At 47.2% G+C, this 20,763-nt stretch overlaps 1 pseudogene; it reads right to left on the bottom strand.

Moving 5' to 3' along the window:
• The window catches only part of LOC105069320 (otoferlin-like), a 65,011-nt pseudogene that overhangs the window by 15,947 nt on the left and 28,301 nt on the right, over positions 1-20,763 (bottom strand).

Here is a 20,763-nt window from a genome sequence, read left to right as displayed (position 1 = left end):
AGGTTGCTAGGAGGCGTGGTTGTAAATCTAAATGAGATGACCCCGGTAAGCATTCAGCCCAGGTCACGTCAGGGCACAGTGCATGCCAAGTGCTGTGCATAGCAGCTCTCTGCCCAGGTGGTGCTGACCACGGGGGCTGAAGCTCTGGAGAGGCAGGTGGTCCACGCATCTAGAAACACAGACAGTACCTGACCCCTTGGGGAGACACCCCAGGTAGGTAGGTAGGAAATTAGGAAAGAAGGTGGCCCAGGAAAGGGCTCCAAGCAGCAGCAGCACTTGAGCAGTGGGCAGAGGGAGAAAGGCGGTGAGGACAGGAGCTGGTGAGACAGGGGAAAGCAGGAGAGGGCAGGAGAGGTCCCCGGGGTAGGGGGCAGCAAGAGGATGGAAGGACCTGGGCAGTCAAGGGAGAGGGGACGATGGTGGACCCTGAACTTAGGAACAGCCAAGTCCGTGGTGAATTGGCTGTTCCTAGTTTCAGGAAAGCTGGGGGTGGGGTAGACGTGACTGCAGGGAGTAAAGTGAGGGAGGGGTGGTCACTAGGAGGTACGGGGGACTGAGGAAAGGCACAGCTGGACGGATAGACAGACACAGGTGGGCAGGTAGATGGACAGATGACAGGCTTCTAGCTCCTGTCCTCGAGCAGGACAGTTCTCCTCGCTGCGCTTAGACTCTGTGGAGTGAAAGGCCTTGCAGGCCAAGGAGGAGCCAGAAGCAGAGCAAAGGCAGAGCCGGTGACGCAGAGGGGAGGGTGTCGTGCTAGATCCTCTGGGATGTAGAGAGTGATTCTGGACAAAGGGGAGGGGGGGTTCTAGGTAGAAGGAAGATGCCGGTGGGCAGGACTGGATGCACCCACGGAGAAGGGTTCTTGATCTGGCCTGTGGACGGCCAGGTTGCTCGGAGAGAGTGATGGTTGTGAGCTTCCCTTCTCGAAAGACAGGTCTCCCTTCTCGACAGCCAGGCAGGAGGGTCAAGGCCAGACCGGGTGCCCCAGAGCTGTGCCGGCCCTGGCGGAGGGAGGGGCTTAGCTAGCACTCTGAGCTGTCTGCGCTCATAGTTCTTCTATCTCTGGAGCTGATTTCCCTTTTGTAATTACCTACGTGATGTTGATTATTTTCACCTCCCTCTATCATGTTTAGCGGTGTCAAAGGCAGGTTCCCATCAACTCAGAGAATTAGCAGGAAGCAGTCCACCCCCTGGGACCAGGGGGGATATTATAACAGGAAGAGGAATTTAGCCCAGAAAGAGAAGAAAAGGGAAAGAAAATTCCAGCTTTGGGGCTGGAAGGAATCATGGGAAGATAGTTTAGAGCTCTGGTTCTCAGCTGGGGGCAATTTCAACCCCTAGGGTGCATCTGGAAACCTCTGGACACTTCTTGGTTGCTACCCCTGAGTGGAGGATTGCTACTGGTGTACAGCGGGTAGAACCAGGGACGCTGCTCAGCATCCTGTGATGCACAGTGCTGAGTGAGAGGAGCTCGGGATGAGAGGAAAGAGAAATTGGACAAATCACTTACTTGGGTTTGTGAAAAGGAACAAAAATGTGATCAGGTATAAATTGAAGATGGTCCAAAGATGAGCAGAATAAATAGTCTTAGTGGATATAAATTCAGAGTTTGGAAAACAGATTCGAGGCTAGAACTAGGAGGTATCCTGTTTGCAGCCCCCGCATAGCCAGGCATGAGCCTGGTCCACAGAAGGTGCCCCGTGGATGTCTGTTTCTTCATTTGGGTAAGTATCCATTTGTCAACGAGTCACCAAAGACCTCCAGGTACATGCCAGTCCCTGGGCTGGGCTACAGCGATGCAGGAGACCAAGAGCCTCCCAGTTTAAGACATGAAGGATCAACTGCAACTCAGCAATGTTACTGTCAGAGAGAGAGGAATGCCCTGATCTCTGACCTAGAGAGTGCACGGAAGGCTGCTCAGTGCAAAGACATTTGAGCTGGGCCCTGCAGGGTGAGTAGGAGTTTGCTGGGGAGCCACAGAGTGGGGAGAACAGCTCTGTGTCCTTGGAAAGGAGGAAGGCATTTGAATGAAACATGAGGTGTGTGGGTCCAGTGCAAGGTGAGTCCTCCAGTCACCCCAACATGCCTCGCCACTATCAGATAACCATGGAAGGCTGTGGGCGCCCGTCTCCATAGCTGTTCGGGAAAATTAGACCTTATCGGGGCTAGAGGCTTTTCCAGTCAGGGATACGTCCTGACATGAGGTCAGAGATGGGAGCCTGAGTTTCCTGGCTCCTGGGAAGGTTGCCACACAGGGCTGAGGGGTGTCCTGAACAGTGAGGTCCCAGTCCTGTGGGAAACCAGATGTAGGAACAGGGCCCATCTGTGGTTGCTTAGGAGACTTCGGCCAGGCCCTGACCGGAGCCCGGGTCCCTGTGAAGGGCAGCTGCATGCTTTCTTCCTGAAGGGGTGCAGCTGGGGGCTCCCACAGCTGCCTAAGAGACGTCCTCTCACACGTGGCAGATGGTACCTTCTGCCCTCACCGCTCCTCAGGAGACGCTGAGGCACAGGACAAGGATGCCTCACGTGGGCTGGCCTGGCTCCCCTCACTGCCTGGAGCCGCCAGGAGAAGCAGGCGGGAAGCCCCTCCAGAAAAGGGAGGGCCAGGGCCCCCCTGCCAGTGACCTCTGGCTTAGTCCGACGTGCGTCAGGCATCTGCGGGGCTTCCCTCCCCAGTGCTGACTACGATGGGTCCCTCCCTGGAGCCGAGGCACAGTGCTGTCTGGGGTGGCCATCCAGGGTGGCAGGCAGAGAGCTGGGCAGAGGCCAGATGGTCCAGGCCCTCTTCTGTCTATAATGCTCTGCGATCGTGGCACTTCCCAATTGGAGACCTCAGTCTCCGCCCCGCAGAGAGAGGTTCAGGCACCCGTGATGACAGCGGGCAGGGAGCGCATGCACACAGAACCGACTCTGTCACTTAGCACCTGGGCCAGGTCCTTCTCCAGGAGCCTCAATGTCCCTTGTGTAAAATGGGCTTGATGGTGACAACTTCTGACAGTTGCGAGAATCACAAGACATGACGCCCTTAGAAGAGTTTAGGAGATGGCACAGCACATCTCAGGTGCTCGCTATGGTTCCGGGGCCACCACGGGCCGGGGCCCGGGCCTGGGAAGCAGCTGGAAGCAGGGCTCACGGGAGCAGGGCTCCTCACAGGCACTGCTGGGAGCGGCACAGGAGGGCCTGGGGCAGTGTTCCTTTCCCAGGGTGGCTCCTGGTCAGACCAGTGTCAGGCTGGGATCCAGACCAGGGGTTCAGAGGACAGGGCACTGCGCATCAGTGTGCTGGGGGTTGGACCACGGCAGGTCAGGGTCACCCCAGCTGGTAGCCCTTTGTGCCCCATGACTCCCAGCTTCTCCTGTTGGGCACGATGAGCCGGTGCCCAGCCCTGGTCACCCTTTAGAGGCCCCTTCCCCGAGGGCAAGGGCACTGACCTCATTGTAGGAGGGGCAGTTAGCACACTCCTTCATGGATGTGCACTTCTCGTCGTCCCCACCGCCCCGCACTCCACGGGGTCCATGTTCAAGCTCACCAGCTGCCGGGCCTCCATCACGGTGACGCCGACCTGCGCAGGTGAGGGTGAGGGGTGAGAGGGAAAGCCGGTGAGGCTTGGATCTGTTCCCATTGGAGTCAGGGGCTGGGGCAGAGGGCCAGAGGGGGCAGGAAGCTAGCACTGGGCTTGGGTGCCAGTCTGAGCGCTGCCTCGAGCCTGCTGTGATCCTGGGCTCTTTTCCCGCTGAGCTCAGTGTCCTCATTTATAAAGAAGGGGTGTGGGTGGATCACCTCCCAGTCGGGGTGCACTAGAATTACCAAGGGGGAGGGCGTGGTGGTGATTGAAGACCCCGAGGCCCCGACCACACTCCAGACCAACCCGATCCAATCTTGGCCGATGGGGTAGGATGCGTGGGGCCCAGCATCAAAATTTTTAAAGCGCCCAGCGGATTCCAAGTGCTGTGAGTTCTCCCCCGGCATTGACGACCCGGCCTCACAGAGAACTGCAAACTTACGTCCCAGGTTTCACGCGCTCAGGAATGAAGCTTTCTACATTAACATGAATTTCATTTTCTGCTCCAGCATTTCCCATCTGTGTGTGTGTGTGTGTGTGACACAACCACTTGAGCTACAGCCTCCCCTCCAGCATTTCTCACCTTAACCCTACCGGCCTCTTTTTCATTCCTGGTATTTATATATATATATATATCCAAATGGCCCCCTTTCCACATTCTTAGTTTCCCCTCTTTTGGAGAGTTGGTATTTTATTGTTTAAACTGCTAAATATGATTTTACTACCGAGAATGTCTTTCTCTTTTACATAAAAAAGAATAACCATGAAAATCATCATCTGCTGTGTCCATCAAAGTCTCATAAATATTCTGAAGGCCAAGGAAAATCCACACATCAAAACTAATGATGCTTAAAAAAGAAAAAGAAACATCTACGTCTATAAGAACGTTGTCAAGCAAGTGTATAGAACTGGAAACTGACCATGTACTAATTGAAGTAACCCTTGAGCTGTGAAAGCAAGCGTTTCTGTGTGGAACTTGGCATCCCAAAGGGCATGAAGCTGACCCGGCGCAGTCATCACTGCTCTGTCAGGGAGCTTAGGAGGAGACAGAGCCAGCTCGGAGGAGTTTATTGTGAAGAAAGTAAACAGACACCAGAAGTCCTTCCAGAATATGCTTAGCATAGTACGTGATAGAGTTTTAATCTCTATGAAACTTCTTATACCAAAAGTTTTTAAAAATCTTATTTTTCCCACAATGAACCCATCCACTCCTCTCCCTTAAAAGAAAATCAAAACCAAACAAACAAAAAACTATTTGCAACTTAAGACTGGGAGTCAGACAGACACAGTTGGGCACTATAAGGTGCTAAAAATGTTCCATCAGGAGACTGACCTTCCCAATGTGAGTGGTTGGCTGGTTTTTATGTTTTTCATCCAAAGGCCCAGCAATAATGATAGCCTTTTTGCCCGCAGTCCTTTTCAGGACCCAGCGTTTCCACCTTTCTCCACTGAGCAGAGCCAACAATGGTGGACAACCCAGGCTGGAAGCCCTCAGAGCCAAAGGGTAGGAGGTAGAGAGGGGAGATGGCAGAGGGTTGAAAGGAGAAAAGGGTGGGGTGGGGTGAAGACGCTGCAGTGGGTGATCTTGGCTGGCAGAGAGGTGGCCCTGAGGGGACTCTTGAGGGTGCACACTGGAGGTTGCTGCATGGTATTGGTGGAGGAGGGGAATGCCATTCCTGCCGCCCCTCCCCCACCTGGGGCGCTATGGAGGGGAAACATATAACATGGACTCGAAATTTTTAAAAAATTCTGAGGAAGGGGATTAACCATCCTTTCCTTCCATTCTTCAGTCATCAGCAGAGGATTTGATCTCTCTAGGATGGAACATGAGGCGGCAAAGAGAGACACAAAAGGACCAAATGACCCACTGACCCAAGAAACTCTTTTGGTAATTGGCTATTCCATCCTCTCCTTCCAAGACATAAGGGACATAATCTCCAGGTGGCTTCATGAATGTCTTCACAGGGAACAATGAGTATAAATCTATACCTCTGTCCTGGGAGAACCCAAGTCGTGGTGCTCTGTGACCAGCCTCTGAAGGAGCTGATCATGCTGCAGGGACATCTCTGGGAGCTGGAGATGAGGGATGGTGGACTAGATAGTACTGCTCTTTTGAAACATCCTTTACCTTCCCCCATCTCCAGGTGACAGGGTTAAGACATGACCAGATTTTCATTTTGAAAAGGCCACTCTAGTGGTGGCATAGAGGATGACACAGAGGCAGCAGCATGAGGGCAGAGAGACCAGATAGGAAGTGGGTGCCATATTGCAGTTGAGTTGGGGTCTAGGGTCAGTGGTGGTGAGATGACATGGAAGTGAAAACTGGAGAGATTTTTGAAGGAAAAAAACAAATATGGTCTTGGTGCCAGGAAGAGAGGGTAGCGACTGGATTCAAGACTCCATGACCCATCAAGAACATCTCGGCCAAACACCAAGCTTTGCCCATCTGATGTTGGAAACTGCATATTCATAGGAGGAAGCTGTGGCTTCTCTTTTTTAAGATGCCAGTAATCAGGAAAGCGTTTCCATATTACATGCATCCTAAACAGATGAAACAAAGGGTACAGGTACACCATGGTCTCTTCACTTCAGGACCTCTTTTCAGTGCCACCCAACCTGTAGGATGGTTCTGAGCTCCGAGGATCCTTCCCGGATCTGGGTGTAGCTAAATTCTCCTCCTTTCATGGGCTGAGGTCTTTCTAACTCAGCAAAGCCAAGTTCTCCAAGACAGTGAATTTCATCTGATAGCTCTTCTTGCTTTATGCATTGTACTCATTGAAAGCAAGAAAGATTCCACATTTGCATCTGCATCACTCTCTCTCCAAGTGTGTTAACACTCGCACTTGAGATATCTACCAACCTGTCTGGGAATATTGTGTTACCAGGTTAAATACAACCGTTTGGTTCAATTCAGAATGTTTACAAAGTCTTTGGAGGGAGACCATTCCAGTTCACTTAATAAAATTGAGGGTGTGGCCCTGCAAAGCTGAGGATCAGGTCCCAAGCTGGGGAGGCTGCACTGGGTCCTGTTGCCCTGGGTGGCCCTCTCCCAGCAGCAACCAGCTGTGCTGGTGCCCGTCCTGCCTGCACAGTGGCCCCACTAACAATCTGACAGTTACAAGTCTCTCCTTTTCTCAGCCATTTGGTCTCCAGTTTTAGAAACATACAAATTAAAAAATTAAGTGTTAATTTTAGAAAATATAGTGAAACAAAAAGAGGAAAAAAAAAGCACCCACATTCTCATCATCTATAACTAGCCAGGACTGACATTATTTCCAACATTAAAGTAATACAAAATGACAATTTGAAAAACACACTAAAAATCTTCTTTTCAGAGGTACTTGTATTCTAACTGCTGGAACGTTTGTGTGCGTGTTCATTGGCCTCTTTATAGATCCCCAGGTCCCTCTCACTGATGCCGCCCATTGCTGGACACAGCACCGTCAGGGGGCCTGTTCTCAGGCTCCTGGCTGGGGTTGTGCTTCTCTACTTACAACACTGCCGTGGGGCCTCCCAGGAGCAAGCTCACCGTGAGAACTTGTATTCAGCGTGTGGTTCTCTGTGATGCCCAGATCCATGCCTCAACATCTAGCCATTACCCCCCACTAGAGCAGAGCTGCAAAGGCACAAGGCATCCAGTTGCCCCACCTAGCTGGTAATCCTTGGGCTGCCCAGCACTTGGCTCCATCTCAATGTCTGGCTTGGATCTATGGAGGAGAATGTCCTGTCAGGCTGGGTGTAAGGGGACTGCTTGCAGGGGAGGAGGAGGGCACTGGCAGTGGTTAGACCCTGGAGAAGGACAGAAGGACAGAATCATGGTCGTCAAATACTCCAGGACTGCCAAACAGAATGGGGATTAGTTGCTCTCAGAGGTTCCAACCAATGGCAGAAGTGACAGGGCGACAGACATTAGGTCAACAGGTTCCAGTGTGGGGCTGGGCAGCTCTGTGATTTCCCTTTGCCTGGAGGTGTTCAATGATCTGGGAACAGGCCCCGGCCTTTGTAGGAAGAGAGATGAGAAAGACTTCCAGGAAAAGAAGAAAGGGGCAGAGTTAGGCAGGAGCTGTCCACGGTGTCTGATTCTACCCCACCCAAACTCCAGAAAGGGCAAGCTGGGTCCTGCCTGACTGGATGAAGGCAACTTCGGCTGGGGGGCTCCTGCCCTCTCGCCGCTGTTGGAAACGTTGTTGGTGAGTGCTGTGACGGCAGCTAGAGACACAGTCAGGATCTGGCCCATCCCCAAGACGCATGGCCAGGCAGTCAAGGTCCTCCCTCTCCAGCACTGCTGGTTCATCTAGGGAAGAAGAAAGGTGGGTTAGGTGGGCTGGATGATGCAATAGTGACAGTCTCTCCCCATTGGCTTTGGCATCCAGAAAGCTGAGAGTCAAATTCCAGGTTTAGTTGGCAGCATCTGCGTAGAATGTTATGATCTTTATATCTGCAGTGTTTCTGACCTAATCTTGATCTTGGATTTTAATTGATATTTGATCTGGTCTTCCTTCTTTATTTTAATTGAATGTATCTCATTCCATATGTAGGCACTGAATATCCTTTGTGGAAGAAGGTAGAGAATAAAGAATTCATACTTACATACCTCTCATATCATTTACTGAGAGGCTACTGTGTGTCAGGCACAATGCCAGGGACTTTCTGCACATATCTCTAGTCCTCACAGTCACATCCTGCCAAAACAGACACTATTCTCATGCCACAGATGAAGAAACTGAGGCTGAGGAAGGAACTCATCCATGTGAAATAGCTGATGGGATTCAGAACCTAACCCTGGACTAATGTATATTAATCCAGTGAGATGAAGAAATGATGATTCTGAGACGGTGGGTTTGGGACTAAGCCAACAGCTCAACCTTCTCCAATGGAGGAAGGAGACCAGCACAGTTGGAATTGGCATGGGGTCAAGAGAGAGGGAGAGAGATTCTGGGACCAGTGGGACACCCAGGGGATGCTGAGGAGGGAAGCCGGGAGCCCTGAGGATGGGCATGTGAGCCACAGACTTGGGTCAGAAAGCTACAGACAGCTCCCCTTTATACTCCTTTTCTTCCCTATCTTCCATCTGTCCTCCTTGGCTTGTCTTAAACTGCTATCTTGCCCCCTCCTGAGCCTCCTGTTCCAGTGGCACCAGTGCCACAGGCCACTGACCCACCCTGCCTCTCTTGCCAGGGCCGTCAGTCAGTCCCTGGAGCTCGATGAGAGGGCACAATGGGGAAGAAGCAGGACCGTGCGTCCCGACAGTGAGCAGGCCGACTCTGGTTTTCCCCCAGAAGTAAGGAATCGGCCAAACAACTTTCGTTTCTTGTTTTTCCCTCCTCTGATTGAAAACCTCTAGCTTTCTGTGTGAAGAAGAAAAGTGGGAATAAAGAGGGCAGAAGGAGCCCACCGGGCAGAAGGTTCTGCCCAGTTCTAGACCAGAGGAAATGCGGTTCCCACCTTCAGCCCTCGGAGCTCCCTCTTTCGGAGGACCGCGGTCACAACCTGGCTCCTCAGCCAGCCAATGGGAGGCCAGGCCCCGCCCAGGCGGCCCCGCTGGCAATCGCAGAAGACCCTGTTGGGGCGCTGCCCGCGGAGGGGAGGCCTTTAGTCCCTGTGAAGCGCAGAGAGAGGGCCGGAGGGCCTGGGCTCTGCTGGGGTCAGGGTCGCACCTCGATACCTTGTCTTCGGGGTTCTTCCTTGTGAGGTCGGTTCTTGCCGAGCTTCATGGCAGAGATCACGCTCCTCCCGGCTCTGTGAAGGGGACGCCAGAATGAGGCAGAGGATGGACGACAGGAGGAAGACACACCAACACAGAAGAGCAAAACCCGAGAAAACGCAAAGAGGGAGAGCCCAGCTCGAGCCCCTCACCTACGGGTCCCAAGATATACTGGGGGCCAAACTTCCCACACTGGGAGCCATGAGTGGGACTTAGGGCAGAGGAAACCCCACCACTTCTTCCTTCCCCATGCCTTTCACCAGTGAGGAACAGGTCCGGGCCGGCAACCAGAGAAAGTGGGCTGCAGAAGCGTTTTCACTGGGCTGATCCCAGCCCCTCAGTCCAGTCTTGGAGCTCTGAGCTCTGCCAGTGCCACCAAGCTCATCTTCCCTGTCCGTGCACCCCACCTCAGCTGGGTGGAAGGAAACTCAGACGATCAGACACAAGCCTGAGAACAGAAGGGCAGAAGCAGGACTCAGGGCCAGAGGCTGGTGAGGAGGTGGGATGTGTGTTTGAAACTAGCTGCTTAGTTCTCTGATGGCTCTGGTGCTCAGAGCCTGCCTTGTCTTTCCCAACCTCTCCTTGCGTCTTTCCCAACCTCTCCTTGCCCTGGGATTCTCCTTGGTCCCTAGTGAAGAGGAGGAGATGGGTCCTTTCCCGTCTATCTTTGTTCCTGGCCTTGCTCACTCTGCCTGTCTCTGCAGAACCCCCCTTTCTGCCAACCCCTAGGAACATATGGCAGGTTCCATAGATCCTACCTCTCCTTCTGGTTTGATGTGTCCTTGTGCCCCCAGGGAAAGGGCCTTGCAGTCAGGGGGGTTGAGGTAAGGGGGCAGGGGGTCCTCACTGTCCCTTCAGTGACATCCTCCTGGTAGCCAAGCTTGCAGTCCCTGGTCCAGGAGGGACCAGGAGTAGGATCAGCAGGGGGTGAAGTGCGGTATTCCATTACCGCATCAATATTGCATGAGCTGCACACCAGATTCTCTCCATTTCCCACTCTCTATCCTCCCAGCTCTGGCCTGTCATCCTGCAGGCCAAGGTGGGGTCAGGAGTGGACTCTTAACTGTAAGCTCACCTACAGCAGAACCCACCCATGTCTGGGGTCAGGCATCTCCCATGTGCAGGCTTTGATATGGTTTTCCCAAGGACCCCTGTTCTTTATGCTGGGTCATATGAGATAGGGGAAACTCTTTTTGCCACTGTAGAGATGGCCTAGAAGACTTAGGCCTCTCTACTTAGGGCTAGGGAGCCAGTCTCATCCCCCAAACCTGGCCCCGTCCTAGCTCTAGCCCTTTCCTTTATTCTTTGTATGCCAGATAAGGCACGGAGAGGTGTGTGTCTGTGTCCCGGTGAGAGGTCAACCAAGAACCACCTCTTTCATGCGGCATCAGCTCACAGTTTAGGGAACACTGGCATATTCATGATTTCCAAAACAGTCCCAAGGCAGGTGAAAGAAGGCTGAGGTAGCACTGACCTGTCTGCATTATCTGGCTTCGTATTATCTGGGACAGACCAGTGGGAGGAAGAGGGAAAGAAAGGCACTCTAGCAAGGGGAAATGGATGCCTTTGGAATTATCTTGTTTCTCCCCAAGATGAGACTATATAACCTTTCTCGAGCAACTTATCAGAACCAAAGGCTTTTTCAGATATTTGCACACTTCATCTTCCTAGCAGTTCTGGGAGGGCCATAGGCTTCTCATTCAACCCATGAAACACTTGGGGCTCTGAGATTTGGGATTGAAGCACACAGCTCCCACCTCCCAGGCTGACAACATTCTCACCGTGCCCTCAATGCTGTGGGATCGCACTTCTCTGCGAATGTGATTCCCATCCTGACCACTTGGAACTCTGGCAAAAAGTCTACTCATTCCAGCACTGCTTGCAGACGGGGACGTCATCTGCGAAGAGTCCCATGGACCATGCCTATGTTTACAGAGAGGGACCTCATTTCAAAATAAAGCGTCTATACATTTTGGAAGAAACTTATAAATATTAAATTACTGATGAACTAAAATTGAACAGATCAATGAGCCCATTAGAAACAGCCATGTGGGGGGGGGGCAGGTAGAGCTCAGTTGTGGAGTGTGTGATTAGCATGCACGGGGTACTGGGTTCCATCCCCAGGACCTCCTTCAATCCCCAGGACTTCTGTTTAAAAAAGTAATAAAAAAAAATGAATAAATAAACCTTATTACCACCACCAACCCCAACAAAAAAGGAAAGAAACAGTCCTGTGGTGATGAGAAAGGAACTATCCCCTGAGATTTCTCCCTCCCTGAAGGGGACAGGTGTCAGCTGTGCTCTGACACTTGCAGCAGGTAGTGGGCCTATTATGGGCCTGCTCTCCACTTCCCATCTCACTAGCAAGACAAATAAAATAATTATAAATTCAGATGGTTACTGTAAGAAAAGAGAGCTCTATGATCATGTAACAGGACTTGGTCTAGATTGGGCCCGGGGAAGATTCCCCAGGGAAGAGATGGTCACACTGAGAATGAAGGATAAGCAGGGAGCAACTAAGCCCAGGAGGAAGCAGCCCACATAGAGCGCGTGCCCGAGGCCTCCCACAGGCGGCTTCCAGCCCAGATGGAGGAACAGGCACTGACGGGCCAGCCTCCCTGAAACAAGCAAAACCAAAACAGACAAAATACATGAAAAAACAATCTTCAAGACAAAGGACTTCAGGCAATGAAGGACAGTGATCCTTAAACACATACAAAGTGAGTCTAACAGACGCCCCAGTGCACGGCCTTGGGAGAATATGCAGGCCGTGACAAAGGGACAGGGAACGGAAGTAGGAGGGTCCACCAGACCCCCTCAGTCGAGGCGACAAAGCAGAGAGTCGGGTGAAACCAACGTGGATAAGAGATCAGAGGAGAGAGGGCTGGAGAGAAGGGAGCAGAACAGAGAAAGGCCCCTGGAGATCCGCAGTGGGGCCCCCTTGAGAATTCAACTGAGTGAAAAACAGGGCATAAAGGGTGAGAAAACACTTGAGATGGGGGGGTAAATACATTTTAAAATAGGAAACAGTGCATACAGCTCACGCAGTTCAAGGAAGAGAATCCATTCCTATAATTAGGGGTGGCCCGGAATAGACCACGACTGGATCAACTGTTGGTATAAGAAACTGACATATTTCGTATTGCTTACCATACCATTCTTTCTCCTGAAATGTCCCTGCAGCTCTACTTGAAAATATAATAACATTTTAAAGGAAGAAGGGACATGTTTTAAAAGTTAAAGAGATGAATGCAAAAAAAAATAAAAATAAAAAAACAAAAACAAAAGCACTATTCATTTTGATCAAATGTTTTTCTCTAAATCACTGTAAAACTTAACATATCCATTTATACCAAAAACACAACCATGGAAACAGGATGACAAAGAATACATCGGAAATTTGAGAACAAATAGGTTAAGAACCCAAACAGAATCCATAAAAATACAAATCACAGGTTTTTGAGCTATACAGACAGGTTTAATAAATCGAAGGGAAAGAACTAACAAACGGATACAACGCAGTATATAACATTTAACCCCGCCACATGTCATCAAGGATAGGTTTATAAAACACTACAAATATCAAATACACGCTACATAAAAATAAGATAAACATAAAAAATCCTTCATCAAAAGTCATTTTGTCCTGAACAGTTGGTTCCTCGGTAGCACCATCAAGAGCTTCAGTATCATATTCTATTACAGTTTCTGGTTCAGTTGAAACAACTTCCTGTGAAAACAAAACAAAACAAAACAAAAAAACAAACTGCACCTTGAAAAACATCATACTTATTCACCTGGCTATTCACTGCATCAGTCACTGAGACAGAACACATTTGCTGCACCTATCACATCATAGGCACTATCCCGGGAAAAGCTGGCAATGCAAACGAAAGACAGATTCTGCTCTCTATTGTACCAGAAGCCGGGACACGTGAAAACCGATCCGCGCACAAAAGGACCACTCAACAGCTGGACAACTCAACTCAACGGACAGTCAGGGCACAAAGGAGAGAAGATTCTGGTGCATGTCTTGGCTCAGGGAATGTGGGGAAGACCGGACTGTGTCTTCAAAGACAGGCCCAGTGCAGAGGGGGAAGGGAACAGGATTCGAGGAAGGGCAGCTTGAGCAAAAGGACGAGGTGGGAAACAGCGTAAGAAGTCACATGGAAAACTAGAACACACTTAATGGGAACGGAATGGAAAGACCCCATTTGCAAGACTCCATAAGAGACATCATTTGATGGATCAAAAAATGAGGAGTGCAAAAAAAAAAAAAAAAAAAAAAAAAAAAAGCCACAACAAAATAGAAGAATCTTCAAAACCTACCAAGCTTGCACAGGGAACTATCTATACATATCCAGTCACTTGTACTAATCTATAACGGAAAAGTATTCCAAGCAAAGAATTTAGATATAGACACTGCTTTCAGTAGGTGAGCATGGAAAATTTAACACAAGTGTACTATGCACTCGCATAACTGAAAGCACAGAAGGACTTTACTAATTGTATATTAAAAAACATAAGTCAAGAACTGAGATGGGAAAATGCAAACGTCAGAACGCAAAGGCAAACGTCCGTCCGCTTATGTTTTAACGACCCTCGATGGTTAGATATTAAAAGAAGAAGAAAAATAACAAAAGAAGACGGTACCTCCTCATCGGGAGACTGTGTGTCTTCCTCTTCTCCCGAGCAGCAGGGTGATGTTTCACCTAGAGAATGGAGTCACATATAGATTAGAGGCAACATCCACCACTGTCCATTGTACACACACACCTAAGTCTATCTCCATTCAAGAATCTTTCCATCAAATAACGGGGCATAAAAGAATTTCACAGGGCTGAAGCATTTTCTTGAAGAAAAACCTGGTCGTGGTTGGGCCATGTAGGAAGACAGTTGGCAAAAGGAAAACAAACAGAACTGGATGCGGTATCTGGATCTACAGCCTTCAGATATTGTGCACTGGAGTTTCATTTCTTCCTTTTAGTGTAGGTCCTGGGGACTGAACCCAGGACCCTGTGCATGGTAAGCATGCACTCTACCACTTGAGCTATACCCTCCCCTCTGTTTTTCTTCTATTTTATAATTTTCCATAATGATTGTGTGTGTCTTATCTCACAGAAATTTAAATTTTACACATAAAGCAAGATTTCATTATCCATATTAAACTGAAAATGCAAATGTAGGTGAAGAAAGCAAAAAACATAGTTTGATTTCAATATAAAAAAGAGAGGTTAACAAGGTGTTAGGCAGAATTTTAAAAAGCAGTCAGTTTAGTTTAGATATAAAGTAGACATTATTTAACATGATTCTGTAATGGATCATAAATTTAGATTCTATAAGAGATTACCATATAGCTTACCTCCTTCAATTGCTTGTTGCCACTAACCACCAACTCAAAAGGTGATCCCACAAAGAAAAAAGCGCTTAATTAATACGCACATGTCAATGGCAAGACAGTCCAATTACACTGTCATTATCAAGTGACTGTAAGCATTACCTTTATATTTTCATCTCTTGTTTTTAGCTGGATGTATGTTTTACTAGGAGCCTTAAACATGCCGTGAACTGCGATGCTATCCACACTATCCAGGAAAGAGGCCTATAACAGAAGACAGGGGAGCCATAAACTTTCATCTTTACAAACCCTTAGAGAAAATGTTACATGCTAAACAATCATGGAAAGGCAAATTCACTTTCACTCTTCTTTCATGCAAGAAAAACACATCCCCCAGACATTGGCTCTTCATCATTTTACAGGTTATACTATAAACAAAGTGAGGGATGTAAACCATGACAGATGGTCTTCATCACCATCAACTAAAAGGCAAAAAACACAGTCCTAACTTATTTCAGAAACAAAGGCTTAGTACCAGGAAGCACACTCTGAGGAGAGAGGACAAAATGAAAAAGGAATCCTTCCTTCTCCCCACAACACGGAGCTCATCTACAAGCAAGAAGTCACACTGGCTCACTCAGTCCTCCACTGGTGAGAGTAAAACTCAAAGCCACAGCTGTGGCAGGTCTGAGTGACCACCAGAAAAGTAGCAGAAATGGTTGGGGAGTCTCAGACCAGCATAGGAGTATAAGCGCCAAAAAAATGTTTTCCCTTTTCATTTCAGCTCCTGCCAAAATACAATTTCAAATGATCAAAAATCACCTAGACTGGGAGTCTGGGGAGCTTCTCCACCCTGTCTTCACATCTCTATTTTACTGGGCTCTTCAAAATGAATTTACAAGGAAGCCTTTGGTCTCACTCTCAGCCACTGTCATTAAATCACTTTTCACCATTTCCCCTGTTCTTTTCAATAAGAGTATGTGTCCACTTCCTGTGCACTTTGACCTCCCAACAGACCGAATGCCTACCACAAGACGACAATTTTAATGCTACTGTTGCAGTAACATAATGATGGGAAACGGATGGCACCTTCAATTGCAGCTCACTGCAATCGTCCAGGATTTGGAACTCAATCTTGAAGATTCCATTTTGTGGGACAATGTGATTTGTGACCTGGACAGTCCCTATTTCCTGATCTGTCCTGTCCCATCTGCTCCAGTATAGTTTCTCAGTATAGTTTCTCTGTGTTGCTGTTATGACTACATGATTGCTTCTTTCTTCAGGAGTCAGTTGATGGCCATCAGAATGGGTTACCTTCACCTAAGGTCAAAAGGAAACATTTTAAAATCATTGGACCCAGTCCCATCTGTGCTGTTCTCATGAAACCGAACTCTCAAAAATCGTTGGTTGCACCCTAACTTCCAGATTAAGTGGTCTCTCTAAGGTAGCATCCAACTCCACTGACCACTCCCTTCTTGATATTATGGCTTCTTTTGCCTTCTATGGCTCCACAATAACCTCCTTCATTTATACCCATCTGTCTACATCCTCATAATGGCTTTCTGGTTCCCCTTTCCTCTCCCTAAATGTGAGAAATTGTCAAGCTTCATTATCAGTTATTCCCAAAGGTCTCAGAACTCCTGACCTGGCTCTGGAGTTGACACTCCACACCTCCAATCCGCTGCAGGAAACTTCTGCTTGTATATCTCTGACATCTCAAATTCAATACATCTGAAACTGAAACCATCTTGCCCTGCCTATCTTCGCTCACACCACAGTTCAGCCAGACTTAACATCTCTGAATTTCCCCTCCCTCTTCCCACTTTTCACATGCAATGAGCACCAAGTCTTGTAGGTCTCTGACATCTTCTCCCCCCACTTCTCCACCAGGAGGCTCCAGGCTGCCTCATGCCCAGGCTGCTGACATCCTCCCAAACACAGATCCCCCAGTCCCCTCCAGGACACTGCTTCTGTCCCACCCCTCCCACATTCATTAAGGCTCTAGGCTCTTCACTGCCTAGAGCATAAAGCTAAACAACAGGTGAGACCCTGAGGATCCTCTGCAAATTCCCTGAGCTCCACCTCCTGTCTTCCCTCTGACCCCTCCTGGACAGGAAACACCAGCTCTCTCCTGCCACTGTCCTGGCCCAGTCGGTGTCACCTGAATGCACCCTGAACTCGCCAACCAAAGTGCTCACGTCTGTCTCAGCTCATCTTGTTCCCCACCTCCAACTCACACAACCCAACACTGAAAACATGACTGATCTTTTCACAAATAGCCTAAAACTTCCCCTTCCAGAAAGCCTCCCTGAATGACCCCACACCCATCCCAAAGCCAGCCCCCCCTCCCTGAACTCTCATTGTTTCCCTCTCTATTCATTTGGAAATTACCATTTGCAAGCTTGTGTTGTTTTCGTTTTTGTTTTTTTTTAACTTACCTTTCCCAACTGTCTAAATTATAAGAGTATTAAAATCAAGAGCTCTCTAAAACTTTTTTCCCCCTGACTAGATCACTGGTTTATTATAAAAGGATATTGAGCTGAAGGGAAGAGATGCTTAGGGCAAACAAGGTATGAGGAAGGGGAACACAGCTCGCACGCCCTCTCTGAGCACAACCCTGTCCCCAAATCTCCACAGACACACCAACACAGAAACTGTAAACATTCTCTCCATTGATTCAATAAGCAGTGATCCCTCCTTTCTTTAAACTAGGGGTCAGCAAGCTATGCCAGGCAAGGAGGCTGAATCCAGTCTCTTTGTAAAGAAGGTTTGTTGAGAACCAGTCACCCTGACTTGGCTACCAAGCTGCAGGGGCTGCTTCACCCAACAGTGCCAGAGATGCACAGTGGTGACCTAGACCAATGGCCCACAGAGCTAAAAATACTTACATCTTGCCCTTTGCAGGAAAAGTTGGCCAACACCTGTTTTAAATCCCTATAGGAATGTACTCATGATGCGGATCTTTTCCTGCCCTGAGTCACACTTGTGTGTCTATTTTCCCATCACTGTCACAAACACTGTGACTCCAGGGGAGGGACTGGGTCCCTCTTAGGTCTCAGAGCCCCGCCCAGCAGCACGCCCTGCTCACAGTCAGAATTCACTCGGGTAATAAATGGTAATTCAATATTCTCTCAATAAGTGAGAGATGTGCTGATCATTTTTAATGCTACATCTTTGCTAGAAGTAAAATTAGTCATTATAAAAATCAAATTGAAATTTAAAATTTTTGACTAGCATCTAATTCCTTTACAAAACTTCATAGTTGTAATCCAAATCTAACTTTAACTGCTTATTAAATATATTTTGAGGAAAATTTTTTTGGAAACTACTTTTTGGATAAAGTAGATAAGGGTCATTTGGAAACAATTCCACATGCCTCATGTATCTAAAGAGGGAAAGTTATCTACTTTGTGCTTAAACTTTTTGAAAAGCACTGAAAATACCATTTCCCATTCTGTTTCACTAAACTAAACTTACTGCTTTAGACCATTAAGAAATACACCAACTCACAGTGGCTGTGAAGTTGAGATGGCTTCAAGACCGCAGCATAATCAAAAAATTCAATGATGTAATCATGTTGCTTGAAAAATACATTGGAGCTCGCATTTCTTGAGATACCTGTTTGGGAAATTGCATATTTTAGAAACTAAAATGCTTTACAAACAACAACTCCTATCCACCAAATCTCCCCATCTGTGCTACTTCCCAAACTGGTTAGGATATCAAGACACAGGAGCCTCTCTGGCTTGGGCACTAAGAGGACCATCAGGTCTATTCTGTCCTCTGTGGGTCCCTTCTGAGCACCACTACTGACCCCCATCAATGACATGTGCCCCACACATTCAGGCCACTGACACAATCGTCCTTTCGCTCTTTCAGGGATTGGTGAAACCTATTAAAATAGCAACAGAAAGATCCAAGGAATTAGCCTTTATTCTATTACTAAAAGAGAAAATTGGCTAGGAACCAGTGAGATTTCAGAAGATGTTATATAAAAAAGGAAAAGAGGATGGTTAGTCAGCTGAAAATGTACCCTTTCCATGTGGTTTTCAGGTTGGAAAAAAAAAAACATATAAATACCTATCACACTGAAGTGTGATTCTGTGGCTGAAGTACAGAATTCCAAAGAAAGTAAAGTCTCCCCTTCATTATGAACACATTCTGCAAGTTAGACTAATAGTCATGGCAACATCAGCATTAAACAGCATCCTTAGGCAGCGACGGCCTCACAGGAACGTGCCAGCTACCATGGGGAAGATGATGGAGCAGCAGCACACAATTGTCTCTACCTGCACTTTTCCATGTCTGCAGACCTGTGAATGATTCTGTCACCGTGGCTAAAATTTCTACTGGCCCAGGAGAAGACGGATACACGTGTTCAAGAGGCTCATCCAAAAAATCCATGACCGTTTTCATCTCTTCTTCATTGAAAGAGAAGTTTGCAGATCCATTTATCTGTTTGGTTAAAAAAATTTCAATTGCATTCTTCACTTTAGCAATTCAGATCTGAGAGATAAAACTCAACCTAAGTCACAACAATACAATGGCTCTGTTTCCATTTTCATTATTTTAACAAATGCGTACATTCTCACTTGTCTGATGCTAGAAAGATCTTGAGCTTCTTACACTCAACTTTTCTTAATTCACTACCAAGTCTTTTTTTTCTAGAAAAAGTATACTTCTAGTTTTTCCCCGATTACAAGTTGCAAGACATTCTCGAGTTACCTTAAATGTTTTTGTAATATTTTTTTCACACCCCAAAAGGATAAAGGTTAAAATGTAAGTGTGACATCTCCTTTCACTGGCTTCCTATATGTATACCTGGAAAATGATAAATGGGGCTTAACATGAAATTATATTAAAAACATACTCTTATTACACATTTTTTAAACTGAAAGCAGGGTCAGGAATGTCCTTAATAAATGGCAATCCTTGAAATTAAGTCTCCAAAATGGGAAGATTCTCAATTGCAATATCTCAAAACAGTTCATAACCCACGCTTGACCCAGCCTCTAGAGAGCCCAGAGAAAATCTGATCATAACTAGAAGTGACAGTTTCTTGTTGAAAGATTTTTAAAAGATTATGAAAATCTTTTCTTTCTAGACAACTGGATTGGCCCATTAAGTGCATGCCCAGGAGACTTTGAAGCTTTTGAATGTTTTTTTAATTGAAGTGCAGTTGATTTGCAATGTTGTGCTAATTTCTAGTGTACGGCATAATGATTCACTTACACACATATATATATTTCTTTTCATATTCTTTTTCATTATAGGTTATTACAAGGTATTGAATATATATAGTTCCCTGTGCTATACATTAGGATATTGCTGTTTATCTGTTTTATATACAGTAGTTAATATCTGCAAATCCCAAACTCCCAATTTATCCCTTCCCACCCCCTTTCCCCTCTGGTAACCACAAGTTTGTTTTCTATGTCTGTTAGTCAAAAAGTTGTAAATGTTCTGAAACTGCATTCACCATGGCCACTGCTGCATGTTCCAACATTAACCAGCTGGATTTATTAGACCAAACATGCCAGGGCACCAAACATGCTAATGGCTATTAAAAATTCACTTTTTGCAGAAAAACTTTAAAAAAGTCATTTTTTTAAGTCTATAGCACCAACATTAACTCCTTGAATCAAATCTCATCTCTGCTGCTTTGCATTCCAGGTATTAGCTTTATCCTTTCTCATGATGGGGCCGTCTTTTTGTGTGAAGGAGAGACAATCTTTGGCAAACTATTTTACTGTCAGAAAGCCTTTTCTCAATGCATTTCCTGGGATCCTTCCATCTCTATTGTGAAATGCTAAGCCAAACGTGGAAGTTGTCTTTACTTTGTGCTCTATAAATCTGACAGTAAACTCCTGCTTCCTGAATCCATTAGTTGAACACAGAAACAGCACCCCCACATCTGGATCAACTCAACTCAAAAACCAATGGTAAAATACAGCATATTCTGAATTAAAAAGAAGAAGACAATCCAGCTTCAAACATACCACCCTTCCAAGTAAAAACAGTAAAGTTAGCAGAAACCCTGGTTAGCAACTTCAGCATCAAATTCATTCATTCAAGAGTCCTCAAAACCTAACTGCCTGTATCTTGTCAAAGGTTAAACAAATGCATAACTAGAACACCAGAACACTATACTTTAAC

This window comes from Camelus bactrianus, chromosome 29 (assembly GCF_048773025.1).
Source record: "Camelus bactrianus isolate YW-2024 breed Bactrian camel chromosome 29, ASM4877302v1, whole genome shotgun sequence".
Lineage (NCBI taxonomy): Eukaryota > Metazoa > Chordata > Mammalia > Artiodactyla > Camelidae > Camelus > Camelus bactrianus.
Note: the sequence above shows the minus strand (reverse complement) of the source record. Positions and strands in the feature narration are given on the sequence as shown.